The sequence below is a fragment of the Typopeltis vanoorti genome, chromosome 18 (assembly GCF_054136105.1).
Source record: "Typopeltis vanoorti isolate ZY-2024b chromosome 18, IOZ_Tvanoo_1.0, whole genome shotgun sequence".
Classification (NCBI taxonomy): domain Eukaryota; kingdom Metazoa; phylum Arthropoda; class Arachnida; order Uropygi; family Thelyphonidae; genus Typopeltis; species Typopeltis vanoorti.
Window position 1 is genome coordinate 76,542,186 of NC_143566.1, and position 15,539 is coordinate 76,557,724.

General features: G+C 34.8%; 1 protein-coding gene across 2 annotated transcripts in view; it reads right to left on the bottom strand.

Moving 5' to 3' along the window:
- The window catches only part of LOC150096824 (uncharacterized), a 99,272-nt gene that overhangs the window by 32,370 nt on the left and 51,363 nt on the right, over window positions 1-15,539 (bottom strand). For both annotated transcript variants that reach the window (XM_090408667.1, XM_090408666.1), the window contains exon 2: window positions 1,331-1,387. The gene's annotated coding sequence lies outside the window, so the exon portion shown is untranslated. The remainder of the gene's footprint in view (window positions 1-1,330; window positions 1,388-15,539) is intronic.

A 15,539-nucleotide genomic window follows, 5' to 3' on the forward strand; every position in this document is an offset into this window, starting at 1 on the left:
CCTAAAAAAATTTTAGCTATACATTTCTTAACAATAAAAAACAAAAAGTAAGGAAGGTTTGTTATAACAAAACAATTACCATGCAATGGTACATAAGCTTTTATAACAGAGGTTTACTATATCTAGTTGTTTATCTAAATATTTCAGTAAACACGGGCGATATCACTATTGGTGGTATTTTTCTCATTTTTCATTATGTAGACGAGTGGGTTTGTTTGTTTGTTTTTGAATCTTATTGTGCGATATTGTTTAAAAAGCATCTTACATGCCCCTGATGTACATAATGAAAATGTGGCCAAGACGTATGAAGGATTCTTGTGAAATGCAGTGCATACTTATTACTAGGAGTGAAATGGCGAAAACAAGTGGAGAGAGGGTGTAGGAAATATTCTGCGAGCAAGTGAAAGAAATGTGAGGCGTCAAAAGTTGGAAAATGAAGTGACTAAAGGTGATGATGTTAAACAGGATAGTGAAACTGCAGAAGAGAACAGAGGAAGGAGTAAGCAATAGTGAACAAAATTGAATCAGAATGTAAAATTATGGCTGAAAGTAACATGGATGATGAAGTGGCAATGAGAGAATTGTAGTGTTTATGCAGCCTTTCACAGGAAAAAATGTGAGCCTTAGCAGCTGGAGAAACATTTGGTGTGTGGCACAGCTGGAGGAAGAATGAAGGCTGAAGTGAATGAAAAAAGTAAGAAAGATTGAGAAACTCTGAGTATGGAAAGAGTATGGCATAGAGATTCTATGATAAGAGATGTACTCAATGAGAATGTGATGTAAGCATGTCTCCCAGGTGCAAAAGTTAAGATGCTGTTAGTTTGCAGAAGGGAAAATTAAAGAATGGAAGACATGAATGATTTGAAAAGTGATGAAATCTGGAAGTTACTATATATAAAATTATTTTATAAGATTAACATAACAGAAATTTTTCAATACATGATGAGTAGGAAGAAAACAAGGGGATCACTCCTGGAAGTTGTGTAACAGTGTGGTTAGTAGGGGTGTGTTTATGTGTATGTACTATATTTTTTTGCTCGGAGAAAGGTGAACGAGTGAACTGAATTTTACTGGATTACAACCACTGCATATTAAAAAAAAAAATTACGAGAGGTATTACACTAATTAGAATATAACATATACGAGGCAGGTCTGGAAAGTTCTGATAAACACCTAGAACAAAAATTAATTTTGTCTTCTTATATATCCTAAAAAAAATTCAGGAAAAAATTTATATATGAAAAAACATTTTTGTTCTAGGTATTTAACAGAACTTTCCACCCCCCCGTATATACAGTTGATGGGTAATTAAAAAAAAAGTAGTACTCACAGTTAGATCTGATAATTTCTTGAAAACAGAACTAGGTAAGGCCTCACATGTTCTTTCCTAAATATGAAGAAAAATTTAAGGTTTTATCATCTAATCCTGTTTTTTTTAACATCTAAAAATCCTGTAAAATAAATACATTAGTGAATTATTTTAAAGGAATGAATGCATTTATCAACATGGAGATATGGAGCTTAAACATTTTGGCTAATAAAATGTTCATATTCCTGAAAAATTGCTAATAGAATTTGCAGACACTGAAAGGAGTTCATGAAAGTAATATAATAGCATTCTGAAGCAGCAGCAAACTCAAATTAGTTGTTGATGCCCTGACAACATGTTTGTAAACTACACTAGATTCTTTCTGATACCACAACGAATTCTGCATTCAGCAAATAAAGTAAACAGAATGGCTAGCTGCAAGTCTGAGATTCATGTAGATGAAGAAAGCATGGAACAAATACAGAAATTGAAAAAGTATATGACTTCAAAGTATATATGCTTACTGCTGCTTTAAAAATTACAATAATAACACCATCACAAGATGCCGTTACAAAATGAATTATGATAGAAATTAATAAGGATGCTCTTGTTTTAGCAATATGCTAGCCTTTTATAATAAAGTTTCAAGAACATTAGATGAGGGAAAGGCATATACTGCAATTTTCTTAGACTTGGCGAAGGCATTTGACAGGGTGCCACATGATAAGCTGATATTTAAGTTGCAGCACATGGGTCTGGATGTCAGATTGGTTAACTGGATTCAGGATTGGCTGTCTGATAGGTATCAGAGAGTTGTGTATGGTGGAGCAGTTTCCAGGAGGCAGAGGGTTACAAGTGGGGTCCCACAGGGACCAGTACTAGGACCTATATTGTTTAACCTTTATATCAATGACATAGCCAGTGGATTGCAGGGGGATATTCAGTTGTTTGCAGATGATGCGAAGCTGGGAAGGATTATTAGTAATAGTGCAGATGTGGTAGCCCTGCAAGAGGATTTAAATAAGCTAGATAGATGGGCAAATGAATGGGGGTGTCAGTTTAATGCAGCAAAATGTAAGGTCTCGAGGTTTGGGAAACATCGATGGGATTCTGCATAATCTATGGGAGGAGTTATACTGGAGGAAGTAGGGGAGACAAGAGATCTGGGGTTGATGATTGATAGAAACCTGAAGTTTAGGGGACATACTGCAAAGGTGGTGAAGGTAACACAGAGGATTGCTGCTATTATGAGAAGGACACTGACCTGCAGAGATAAGAGGGTTATCATTCCGTTGTATAAGTCTCTGATCAGACCACACTTGGACTATTGTTCTCAGATTTGGTCCCCAGGATTTGAAGGGGATAAATTAACTGTGAAAAGGATACAAAGACAGATGACAAAGATGGTTTCAGGACTGTACAAGGATAGTTATGAGGATTGGCTGAGAGAATGTGGACTGCAGAGTTTGGTGGATAGAAGAAGGAGAGGTGATATGATTGAGACTTTTAAACTGTTGAGAGGTGGTTACAGGGTTGATACTGGGGAGTTCTTTCGCTTGGTTGAACAGCGGGAAGGAGTGATGACAAGAGGCCATCCCTGGAAGTTACGAAAGGAAACTGTGAGCAAGAGGGTAAGGAGTGGTTTCTTTGTGTGGAAGGTGGTTGAGCCGTGGAATGCATTGCCTGATGGAGTGGTGGGAGCGAGAACGGTCAGTGAGTTTAAAGAGTGGTATGATAGACTTTATGTCTTAGGAAGGACCTCCCTCGATGAGTCTTTTGACTCCTTGGAGGCCTGAATAATAATAATAATAATAATTTGTAATAAATTTTTTACAAAAAATTTAAATTAAATACCTAATTCAAACTGGTTCAATTCTAGGTTTCAGCAATTTTTTTATTTATTTTATTATTTTTTTTAGCATTTCTTTTTTTACAGTGGTCAAGCAAGAAAGGTGACCAACACGTTAGGGAAGGCAAAATGAGATTATAGGAAGAAATTAGTCAAAGCAGGCTAAACGAAATTCTAAACAGTTCTTTCATTATGCAGCAAGTAAGAGAAAAAAATGACTACAGAAGAATAAATTTAACCACTGATGATGCTAGTAAGTGACCACTTTTATATATATATATATATATATATATATATATGGGAAAACCATCCATAAGAGGTTGGTCAACCTACAGTACACTAGTACTGTGGATGAACTTTGCAAGGGTATATCATCCAAAGTGAGGATATTGCTGTGACAGTTATGATAATGGACTGATTGACAGAGCTTGGTGAATTGGCAATATTAAGGATACTGCAGATCTCAATGTGGGATTAGGTGAAATAGCTTTTAAGTTTTACAAGAATATGCAAAGGAACTGGCAATGCTTCTGACTAGGCTGTTTATGTTTTAGCTTTGGCAAAATCCAAAGGAAGTAGGAGAACAAAATAATTCCTTTGCATAAAGAAAGCTTTAACACTATAGTAGCAAATTATACATCATTAGGTGGGTGTTTTTTTTTTGTACTGGAAAAGTTGAAGGAGAGAATTCAAGAATGGGCAAATAAGAATATGATAGTCTATGAAGGGGGGGGAGCATAGTTTTGTGAAGGGTCTGTCATGCCTTAGTAATTTACTTTTTATAGCAAAGCGGCAACTAAGTTGGATGAAGTGAATGGATAAACAATGATGCTGCTTGATTTTGTAAAGCTGTTTGACAGGATACCAGATGAAATTGTTATGCAAATTGGAACAAATAGAGATGGATATGAAACTGGTGATATGGATACGAGGGCAGCTGACAGGCAGGTACCAAATAATTTTCAAATGGAGGAGTAGAAACTAGAAGAAAGCAAGTGACTAACAGTGTGTCGTAAGGCTCTGTGCTTAATTTGGAAATAAATGATATAAGAAATAATTTGAAGGGAAATATTCAGTAATTTGCTGATGATGAAATTGGGTAGGATTAATTATCCTATCCAATTTCGCATCATCATGTCACACCAGTCGTTATTTGACTGTATGGTACAATGAGGTATTATATGCAAACAGCTGATCCACTAATGTATGTACTACTGTATTATTTATTAATGTAAATTGTTTGAAAATAACATAAGGAGACAATCATTCAAATGTCGCTGTGTGCATTGCACTGTATCTTTAATTATAAATTGTTTAGATAAAATTATTATTATGGACACCTCCATGGAGTCTGCAGACTCAATCGTGGGATACCACTAACATTCAGAAAACCAAATACTAAGCTTCATTTGTACAATACTTGTCAAACTTTGCTTTGAACTCATTCACCAACATAACACTCATAACTAACTATGGCAACCCATTCCACTCAATTACCACCCTGCACACAAAAAATCTAGCCCTCGTCCCCTTGCAAATTAAACACCCTCATTTCCAGGAAGAATGACCTCTAGTTCCCATACTAGTCATGTACTGAAAAATTTCATCTTTGTCAATCCTATAACAATTTTAAGTAACTTATGTTTCATAGAGACATAAGTTACTATATGAAGTCAGAAATTGTTGGATAGGAGGAAAGGAAGGGGAAATTATACACAATCACCTCCTTTTTCCTCCTATCTGCAAATTTCTCTAAACCATAAATCTTCAATCTATATTCATAAGGAGTTCCAGTTGCTCACTTGTCTCTGATCCTTTCAACTTTTCTACATCTACTTATCTGCATGTAATAATCAAGATGAGACAGTATCAAGGCCTTATAAAGATATGAGGACCTCCTTTATCTTTGCTTGTTAGTGTGTTCTTCAATAACCAGGTAATTGTGGCATGAGATCTTTTAGTGACTTTTGCAAGTCACTAAAAGATCTGAACTTTAATCCAAAGTTCACTAAAACTTACAAATCCCTAGACTGTAATTTCTTGCAGTTTGGTTCCATCAATGCAGTACATAACTAATAATCCTTTCATCCCAAAATGCATAATCTTACGCTTTGTAACATTGAACTGACAGTCATTCTTCTTTGGTTCCATCAATGCAGTACATAACTAATAATCCTTTCATTCCAAAATGCATAATCTTACACTTTGTAACATTGAACTGACAGTCATTCTTCTTTGGCCAAACTGCTAGTCTGTATAAGTTGTCCTGAAAGATCTTCACATCATCCTTATCACCTATTGCTGTACCCCAGTTCTCTATCATTAGCAAATAAATTTCCCCTTATGTCATGTCTTATATCTTTAATGTACAAGTTAAATAGCAGTGGCCTGAGTAGAGCCTGTGGCACACTAGTCACATGCCTTTTCCTGGACTCAATTCCTCCAACCAACTATTTTCTGATAAATTCTCCTCCAATAAACTATTCTCAGACACTGTTAAAAAAAACTTATATCCCATTACACCAGTTCTCCCAGAATATACAGTGTTCTCAAGGTACACAAACGTAACGTTCCGCTTCGGCCAATAGTTGAGAATAGACAGCCCTAATTATCACCTAGCCAAGAATTAGCGTCAACACTCAAGGAGGTCATTTCCCCTCCTATATAAAGAACACACAACACTTATAAACAAAATTAAAAACATACCACTCAGCAAAGATGATTTATTAGTCAGTTTTGACATTTCTGCTCTTTTCACAAATGTCCCAATTAGTAACATAATTCTTCTCCTACAGAACTAATTTCTGCCCAACATTATAGCTTTCTTTGTCCACATGCTATGTTCCAGTTACTTCATGTCACAAAATAAATTTTACCTACAAAAAGAAGGTATGGCCATGAGCTCACCTCGATTCCCCCCTCCCCCAATTACTAACTTTTATATGCAAGTCTTTGAGCAATGTGCTCTTGATTTCTTTATTCTAAACCTAGTGTGGTTTAGATACGTTGACAATGTTTTCATTACTGGCCACACAGTTGCCAAACTTTTCCTTAGCCACCTGAACATGAGCGCATACAATTTACTATTGAAATTGAAAATCAGAACTCACTCCCTTTCATGATACACTAGTCACAAGTCTTCCCTCAGACTGTCTATCCTTCACTGTTTACCGCAAACCTATACTACCGGCCAATATATACATGCTAACTCATATCACCACCCTTCACAAAAATTTGGAGTCATTAACACCCTCAAAAATAGAGCTACAACAATTTGCTCTAATGAAGCTCTTAAACAAGAATTAAAAATTATTAGCAATACATTTATAAATAATGGCTATAGCAAAAATACTATTGATAGTTCTTTATAAAACTTGATCAAATAATAATATAGATTACAGCAAAACCATAGCTATCCCATACATTAAAGGGTTATCAGAAAAAATTAACAGAATCCTACACCATTATAATCTTAATGCCACTTTTAAACCACCTTTAAAATTAAAAAACATATTCAACTCCTCTAAGGATCCTCTACCCCAGTGGTACATCCTGGGTTTTATTCCATCTATTGCACCTGTAACTTACCTTATATTGGGGACACTGGACATACAATCCCTATCTGTAAAAAAGAGCACAAACGACACATTAAATTTAATTTTGGTGAAGCAGGCCTTTCAGATCACACTCTTAACACCCTACACCAAATTGATTGGAAAAGTACACTCATTACATCATACAAAAATCTGGTATGAACGGAAATTTAAAGCAGCTTGTGAAATTTTGATTAACCACCCTAATCTTAACAATAATGGTGGCATAAAAATCCTAAAAACTTGGATGCCACACATTCAGCCCACTTAGTTTCCAGCAAACTCTGACTTTAGGACTCTGCAATTTTCAGCTTTTATTGGCCACTATCCATACCAGTTGGTTGTAATTTATACATATGAGTAATCTTTTATTTTTATTTAGTAATTTTTTTCCTTTTTGTAAAAATGCTGCTCTCCAGCTTAATTTAATTTTGTAACCTCCTAATAATAATAATAATAGGACTCTAGCTTTGCTGTAGTAAGTTTTTTTTTTCACCATAGGTCAGGCCAATAGTTGTAATGGTTGGTCAGTAACTTGGTCAGTACACCATTATAATCTTAATGCCACTTTTAAAATTAAAAAACATATTCAACTCCTCTAAAGATCCTCTACTCCAATGGTACATCCTGGATTTTATTCCAATGCCATGTAGACTGTAGCGCAGCTTGTTTCTTTGTATATATGTGTATACTCCAGATGATGACCTTGATGTGAAGGTCGAAAGTGTTTATTTTGGTTTATATTAAACTAAAGTTTTACTCTAACACGGTAGTTGTTTCCATAATTTTCATTATGTATTCTCTAATATTTATCCATTAACCACCCTTTTATTCACCTCACCAGTTTCACATCCAAGCCTATTTGCTCTAATTTATATAACAAAGTTTCATGTGATTCCCTGTCAAATGCTTTTGCAAAATCTAGCAGTATCATCATGTAACCACCCCACCCCTAACCCAACTCAACTGTTATATTATTATGAAAAGTGAATAAATTACTAAGGAATCATCTACCCTTCACAAGATCATGCTGCCCAGCACACAAGTATCCAATTTCTATCCACCCATTCTGAATTAATAACTTTTAACCAATAACTTCTCCAATACCTTGACCACCACTCCTGAGATACTGATTGGTCAATGATTTGCTACTTTTGTCTTGCAGCCTCCTTTATGCAAAGGAAGTATTTTATCCTCTTTCCATTCCCTTGGAACTCTACCAGAGCCGAGACTCAAATTAAACAATCTGATTCAAGGCACTGCAAGTTGTTTTGTTCATAGCATATTTTATTATGCTATAAAATTGTTATTATTGTAAAATTGTAAAATTATTGTGCATCTATGCATAAAAATAAGTACTACATTTATTTTTTTTTAAAATTTGAGTGTTATGAACCCTCTCCCTCTCATTTTCTATACAAATGCTAGTCTCAATTTACATGGTACTTATGCAGAATCAATCTGCCTTGTAATTCAAAGGTTAGGGGTGTACTCATAAAAAAAAAAGTACAGCATAAAGTCAGTTATGTCAGATTACATGTAACCTTTCTTTGTTTACATATATTCTAACCAGCACTTTTTTTTGTTGAATAGCAAAGAATGCATACCAGCACCTGCTAACAGGAAAAGTTGCAAGTTAAAACGATACAGATGCTGTGTTCTAAGTGTCACAATAAAGGTATCAGTATACCATACTGTTGCATCTTATCTCTCCCCCCCAAAAAAAGCACACTGATAGAATGTTCACTACACAAACTGTGGTGAACATTCTATACATGCCTGCCAAATTTATTTCTCTAGGAAACTATTTTTGTTACAGTTAAAATTTCTGTCATAAACTGAAATAGCGATATTAAAGTACATTTCATTATAACAAAACTTTTTAAATAAATTCATATACAATGGGATAAGTGTAGTATAAATAAGAAATCAGTGTAAAAACAGAAAAAAGGGTAAAGCAAGGCCACATTACATTTAAGCATTAAAATCTCATTACAGGCTGCACATCTGACAATCCTGGCATACATGCAACTACCTAATTGTGCTATAATTGAGAAACGCTATGCTTATAAATATAAGCATCTTATATTTATAGCATAGTATTTTTAAACACAGAATAAATATAAAAATGAAAGAAAAAATTGCTTAAGAATCACTTAAAAATCAAAGCCAAATAACTAGGAGACCTCCACATCACATCACATTTAAGGAATGCAGAGAACGAACTGGGGCTTCTGATCTAATGTCTAAGCCTCACTGTGCACTCCATTAGTAGGTATCCACTGGGTATTGAACAAATGAGGATGGCTGGTAATTTGGCTCTCTATTGGTTAATCTAGAAATGCATATGATATTTTATGCTGTCTGGAAGATTGTCTGGCTGTCATGGGCTCAGGACGAACAGCGAAAAGTCAATTATTAGAACAAACTCAAACTTAACATCTACAAGAATAAATCAAATATCAGAATAATTGAAGCCATGAACCATCATATATAAGGAATAGTAGGAACATATAAGGAATATTAATGGAAAGGAAATCAAACTTACTGAACTGGAAAAGTTGCACATGAACATATTCCAAATGGCATTACTGAGACAAACAGGTGAAATCTTACTAAATAATAAATATAAGATGCTATATGCAGGCAACTATGATAAAGGAAAGGAAGGAGTAGCAATAGCATTCAACACCAAACACAAAGATAAAATTTTGAAGACAGTTTTAAAGTATAATTATGTCAGCAAATTCAAAATAGAGAAATGGACAAACTTATTTGGGCCTATGGATGCACAGAAGGAAGAAATGGAGAAATTTTTCAAGTTATTAGAGTAGGCAGCTGACAAAGAAAATGGTGAAAGTGGTCCTTGTTGGAGATCTAAATCAAGCATATAGAAACATTTTGGGAAAATTTGGAGAAAAGAGCAAAGCTGATAATAATGATAAGTACCTGCTGGGTTTCTGCTCAGGTTACAAATTAGTCATTACTAATAGCATGTTCCAAAATAATGACGTGCACAAGTTCACATGGAGAAAAGATGCAAGAAATCAGAAAAGCCCCACGACTATGTTGTTGATAATAATATCTTCATACTACTTCCAGATTGAAGAGTGTACAAAAGATCTGAAATTGACCATCACTTAGTTTTAAGTATGATAAAAATGAATATCACATTCACAGAACAGTATGTAAGAAAGTTTTAAAAATAATTAAAAGTTGAGCAGGTAAACTGGACACTCAACTATGCAAACATCAGAAAAAAAAAAGTGTTTGAAAACAAAAACCAAACCTTGGAGTCTCAGTGGCAAATTCTGAAGAAAACATTCATTCAGCTAGGAAGACATGTGTGAAGTTGTAACGACAGAAAAATAAGAACACCATGGAGGACACAAGAAATTAAAGCTGTACTGGAAAGGAAGAAAGCATACCAAACGTTTCTAGCAAATAAGTTGGCAATGCCCTAAAAGTATACAGAGAAAAATGTAAGAGCTAAGCTAGGCATACAGATACCTAAACAAATCTCATGGGAAGACTTCAGTAAGAATATAGATGATAAGGAGCAATTGTCATCGCTCCTTATCGATGACGATAACTTCCACGGTCTAGCCATCCCTGGAAGTTACGAAAGGAAGCTGTGAGCAAGAGTGGTTTCTTTGTATGGAGGGTGGTTGAACCGTGGAATGCATTGCCTGAGAGAAAGAGCAAGAATGGTCAATGAGTTCAAGGAGTGGTACGATAGACTCTGTGTTTCCTAAGAAGGACCTCCAACGATGACTCTTTTGATCCATGGAGGCCTGAATAATAATAATAAACATCAAAGTAGCAATGTTCTGGAGATTACTGAAAAGCCTAGGAATGAAGGAAAGAGTACTGTCAAAGAAATCAAGATAAGGTGACATGAAAACTAAAGATATAATTACTGGAGTAATCACTTTGAAAGAATTAAATGAAGCAAGCAGTGACAGAACAGCAGTAGAAAATTTTCAAGTAGAATGCAAATAGGAGCGCATATCAACTTGAGATGGGAAAAAGCAATCGAAACCTGACATGTGGAAAGGTAGCTGAAGTAGACAATATTCAACTAGAAATGTTCAAATATAAAGGTATTAAAGTTCTGCAGTGGCTACACTGCATAATTAGAAGGCATAGTCAGAAGGAGGTTAAATTCCAGGTAATTGGAGTAGAGCTGTCATAGTTCCCATCTATGAAAAAGGGAAATAAAGTTGAATGTGAGAATTAAAGAAATTTCTCTACTAAGTATTCCAGGTAAGATTTCTGCAAGCATACTGAGAAGAGACTGAGAAAAATTGTGGAAGAGAAACAAAGAACAAGCTGGATTCAGGCCAAACAGAAGATGTTAAGATCAGATTTTCACTTTTGGAGAAATCGTGAGAATATAACAAGAATCTGTACTTTTTTTGTAGGGTAATACTAGCCCATATTCAAGTTGTAAGTCAGCAGGTAGAATTGAAAGAAATATACAAAGATGATTTTATGTAAAATCAGGTGTAAGACAAGGGGCTCAATATCTCCACTGTTATTCATCATTTATATGATGAAAGAAATGAAAGTAGCATTAAACTTCATCAGAGATATCAAACTTGGCTCTTTGCATTATGCTGATGATGTACTCCTAATCACATCCACTCCTTAGGATTCTCTAAATTGAACACCAGCTATAACAAATTTGGCATGAAAAAAAAAAAAAAAAATTATGAAAATAGGAATATAGAAAACTTCAACTGCTTTCTCAATGGAGTACCTTCAGGACAAATAAGTTATTTCAGCTATTTAGGCACCTATTTTTTCAGTGCAAGCAGTCAATTAAATATGAAAATAAATAATGGAATAAATAAGCAATGCAGGCATGATGGAAGTCAGTTGAATAAATTTGTATGGAATAAAAGAAATTAGCCAAACACTAAATTAGCTATATAAGTGACAGGGTTCAAACCAGTTTTAACTTATGGATCTGAGATTTAGGTCAGAAATATAGGACTTGTTCAAAGATTAGAGAATAGTTTCTATTTTCTAGGATATGAGTTCTGAGAAAAATTAAGAACCTGAAATGACTTGCATTCATGGCAAAATCATATTTAAAATGAAAATATTAGGAAGGAATTTGACATTGTTACCATTCAAGAACATGTGATCGGGGTTAATCTAAGGTGGTATGGTCACTTAAACAGAATGGAAAAGGAAAGGTTAGCCAAACTGTTGTTTTATGCCAAGATGGTAGTAAAAAGACCCAGAGAAAGACCAAGATCTAGATGAATTGATTTAGTGAGAAGGTCCTTAGAAGACCAAAATGTTAGATACAACAATATTGGAGTGCTAACAATAGATCAATTTGGGGGAAAATTGTAGATGCCCTTAAAAATAATATGTATAAATTATGCATAACATTTCTATTTCATGCAATTCAAAACACTGACAATAATTCCATTGTGTAAGGAATAACAATAGTATAACATGGTATAGCAATAGAATAACAAGGAATGAAAATAATTCTATTGTATAAGGCTTTATATGGATTATTATGCACAGATATGGTCCCCTAGTTTCATGGTGATGAGAATATATTGGAAAGGGCCCAAGGACAACAGACTAAGATGGTAACTGGTCTTTGGGATATGAAGACAGATTGAGAGAATACAGTTTGCAAAGCCTTGTGAATAGGAGAAAGAGAGGAGACATTTAAGTTAGTAAAGGGTTGTTACCAGGTTTACATGGAAGAAATTTTTCACAGAATGGGAGAATGGAGTAGAACAAGGAAAAATCCTTGGAAGCTGTACAGGGAAGATGTGAGCAGGTTCTTTGCATGGAGAGTTGGTAAGCAGAATGCATTGCCTGATGTTGTGGGAATATAAAGAGAGTTTAAAGCACAGTTTGATGGGCTTGTACCTCACATGAGGAGCCTTGACTGTATAGAGGGCTGGCATTAATAATAATTATTATGGTTTCAGGGTTTTTTTTTTCTCCCATATATAGGGTACTTCCATAGTGCACTTGGTAAAACAATGGGATATGCACTTTCTAAGTCAGAAAAGATCAATAGTTGATTCAATTGATACAGCCAAGTATCAATTTACCAAAAATATGGGGGAGAGTCATTTGAAGATCAAATTAATACTTGTCAGTCTCTCTCCATATCCAACAATAGATGGCACCAATTAGAACTTTAGTTTAATTGTGACAAACTGTGCTCTGAAGATGAGTATAAAACTCAAGAAATATAAGCAACTAACCAATTTTCTTATTGGTGTCTTGAGTTGTGAATAAAACTTTTTTTGATATAAAAACTCATGAGCAAACATGTAACTTTTGTTCTCGTTTGCAAATCTGCAGCAGTTGAAAAACACTGGTTCAGATAGCAAATTCCAATGGACATATGCTCTGCACCACTGATATCTGCAGTTTCATCTGCAGAAGCCATAGAAGCTTTATTTATTTAAAAATCACACACATAATATCAGATGCACACATTCTGATCTTTCAGAAAATCTACTGATTCCAATTTCAAAGTGGTAAATACATAGCCAACATCATACTTGCTGTGACATTAAGTACTACACAAATCAGTAACATGGTACAATATGACCTCAATAGATTATTTTCCAATAAATTTAATCAGCTAATCTTTGTTGCAAAGTGGAAGATTGTAACTTTCACTAAAAAGGATTGTATCTGTAATATAATGAATTTTTTCTCTGTTACTTCAAATTCTATATGGAAAGCAGTGTCTATACTTCGTTGCACACTAATTTGTGTTCATTATGTTAATAAAACTGTAGAAAGTGTTGTTGCAAGACAGCCACTGGCAGAAGTTTGAGTGGATGCAAACTTATGAAATACATGAATTGGGTATACATATAGTAAATATGTATGAATTGGGGAGGGAGAGAGAGCGTGTGTGAGATCCAGACTAGCATGATAGCTCTGAGTTTAAAGGGCTTGTCTTGATTTGTAAAAGGCACTTCAGGAGTAGAAACATTTTAGAATCCATTTTCTTTGTAAAGCATCTTATTTAATCTCCTGACCTTTAGAATATATTCAGTCATTGCCTCTGCCACAGTTCCTAAGTTTGGACCAAGCAGCAATACTTTATTTTCTATCCAATTGCTCATTCCATGATACAGCTGCAAGCTACCACCTGAGTTTGTCATAATCACCAGTCTTGTACTTCCATGCATAAGCCTTTCTCACAGAAGTCCTGATGTGACCACCACCCAAGTAATCACTTCATGGTCACTTCCACCAAACAGAGAAAGATTTGACAGTTCATTTACAATAACAAAATCCTCTGATAAGATAATCAAATCCAAGACCCTCAAAGCTTTGTGTACCCTTTGTTATGTGCTGCACAAGATAATTGTCTTGGAAAAAATTACAATTTACGGTAACATAGACTGGAATGTCTATATTACCGTAAATCGAAACTGCATATAATGATCACCCTTTTTATTAGTTGGATCAATTTGCTTATACATTTCCTTCTCAGTACCCTCCACCTTACCAGGTCTATAGCAACATCCTACTAAACATTTCATCTTGTTCACTTGCACTTCATTGTCACTATTTGCTCCTTGCATCTCCACCTTAGATACAACTCCTCTGCTATTATTATTATTATTCCTGACACCTCCAAGGAGTCCGAGGACTCATCGCGGGAGGATACCTACAACTGTCTCAACCACTACATCGAACTTTTACTATGAATCATCTCCATCAATGCCATCTATCGCCCACCACAACTAGTATTTTTTGTCTGTAAATTGCATGCGTTCTGAAGGGCCGATTTGTCTGTATTTTCAACAGCATTCCTCCTCCCTTTCTGTCCTGTCTGTCTTCATGAAAAACTACATTTCCGTCCATCTCTATTCCTCACCCAACCACGTCACACTTATTCCGACAATTTTGGGACAAACAGGCAAATTTCATTTCCCTATTTCAAATGCTTCTGGCATTCATAAACCATACACACTAGCCCATTTTTAGTTCTATAAACAAGCCCACTGACCCTACTTCCCAGAAATGACTCCATACTCCCCTCCTCCCATCATTCCTCTCTATCATCACTGACATCACCTCTCCCCAGACTCAAATGTTACCCTGACATCCTTGAATATCTTAATCCTTTCTATCACATTCACACATCAACTCCTGGAACCATCACCTACACTTCTAACACAGTATCCCTCTATTAAAAGTAACATCTACAATATTTATAATTCCTCTTGGTCCAAATTGCTTACATCAAAGAACTTCAAACCAATGAAAATGGAAGTGGCTATAGTATTCAATGCTAGAAAGAAGAGAAATTTCTGATTAGCATAGAGAAAACTTATATACATCTATAGATGTATAACATAAGTTTTCCATGTTCTTGTCTTTAATTTTTTGTTCTCTCTCTTTGTTTTATCATATTATATTACTCTTGCTCTTCCATATACATGTATGGGATTTTACATGTTCCCCACTCACAAATCACATACTGCCTCAGAATCATTACTGAGTTCAATACTAAATAAATTAAAATAAACATTCTTTCAAGTAAAGAACTTAAAAAATTTAGAAAAACTAAACATGGAAACTTAAACACAATAAATTTATTAGCTATAAAATTTTCACCTATGTATCACAGACATCCTCAGTACACTCAAAATGGAATGCAATATAAAATTACAATTAAAGAATCATTTTCAAAACATGCCACTATAGCATTAATAGGATATTTGTTAATGCTATGGTGCTTTTTGAAAATGATTCTTTAATTACGAGTCTCAAA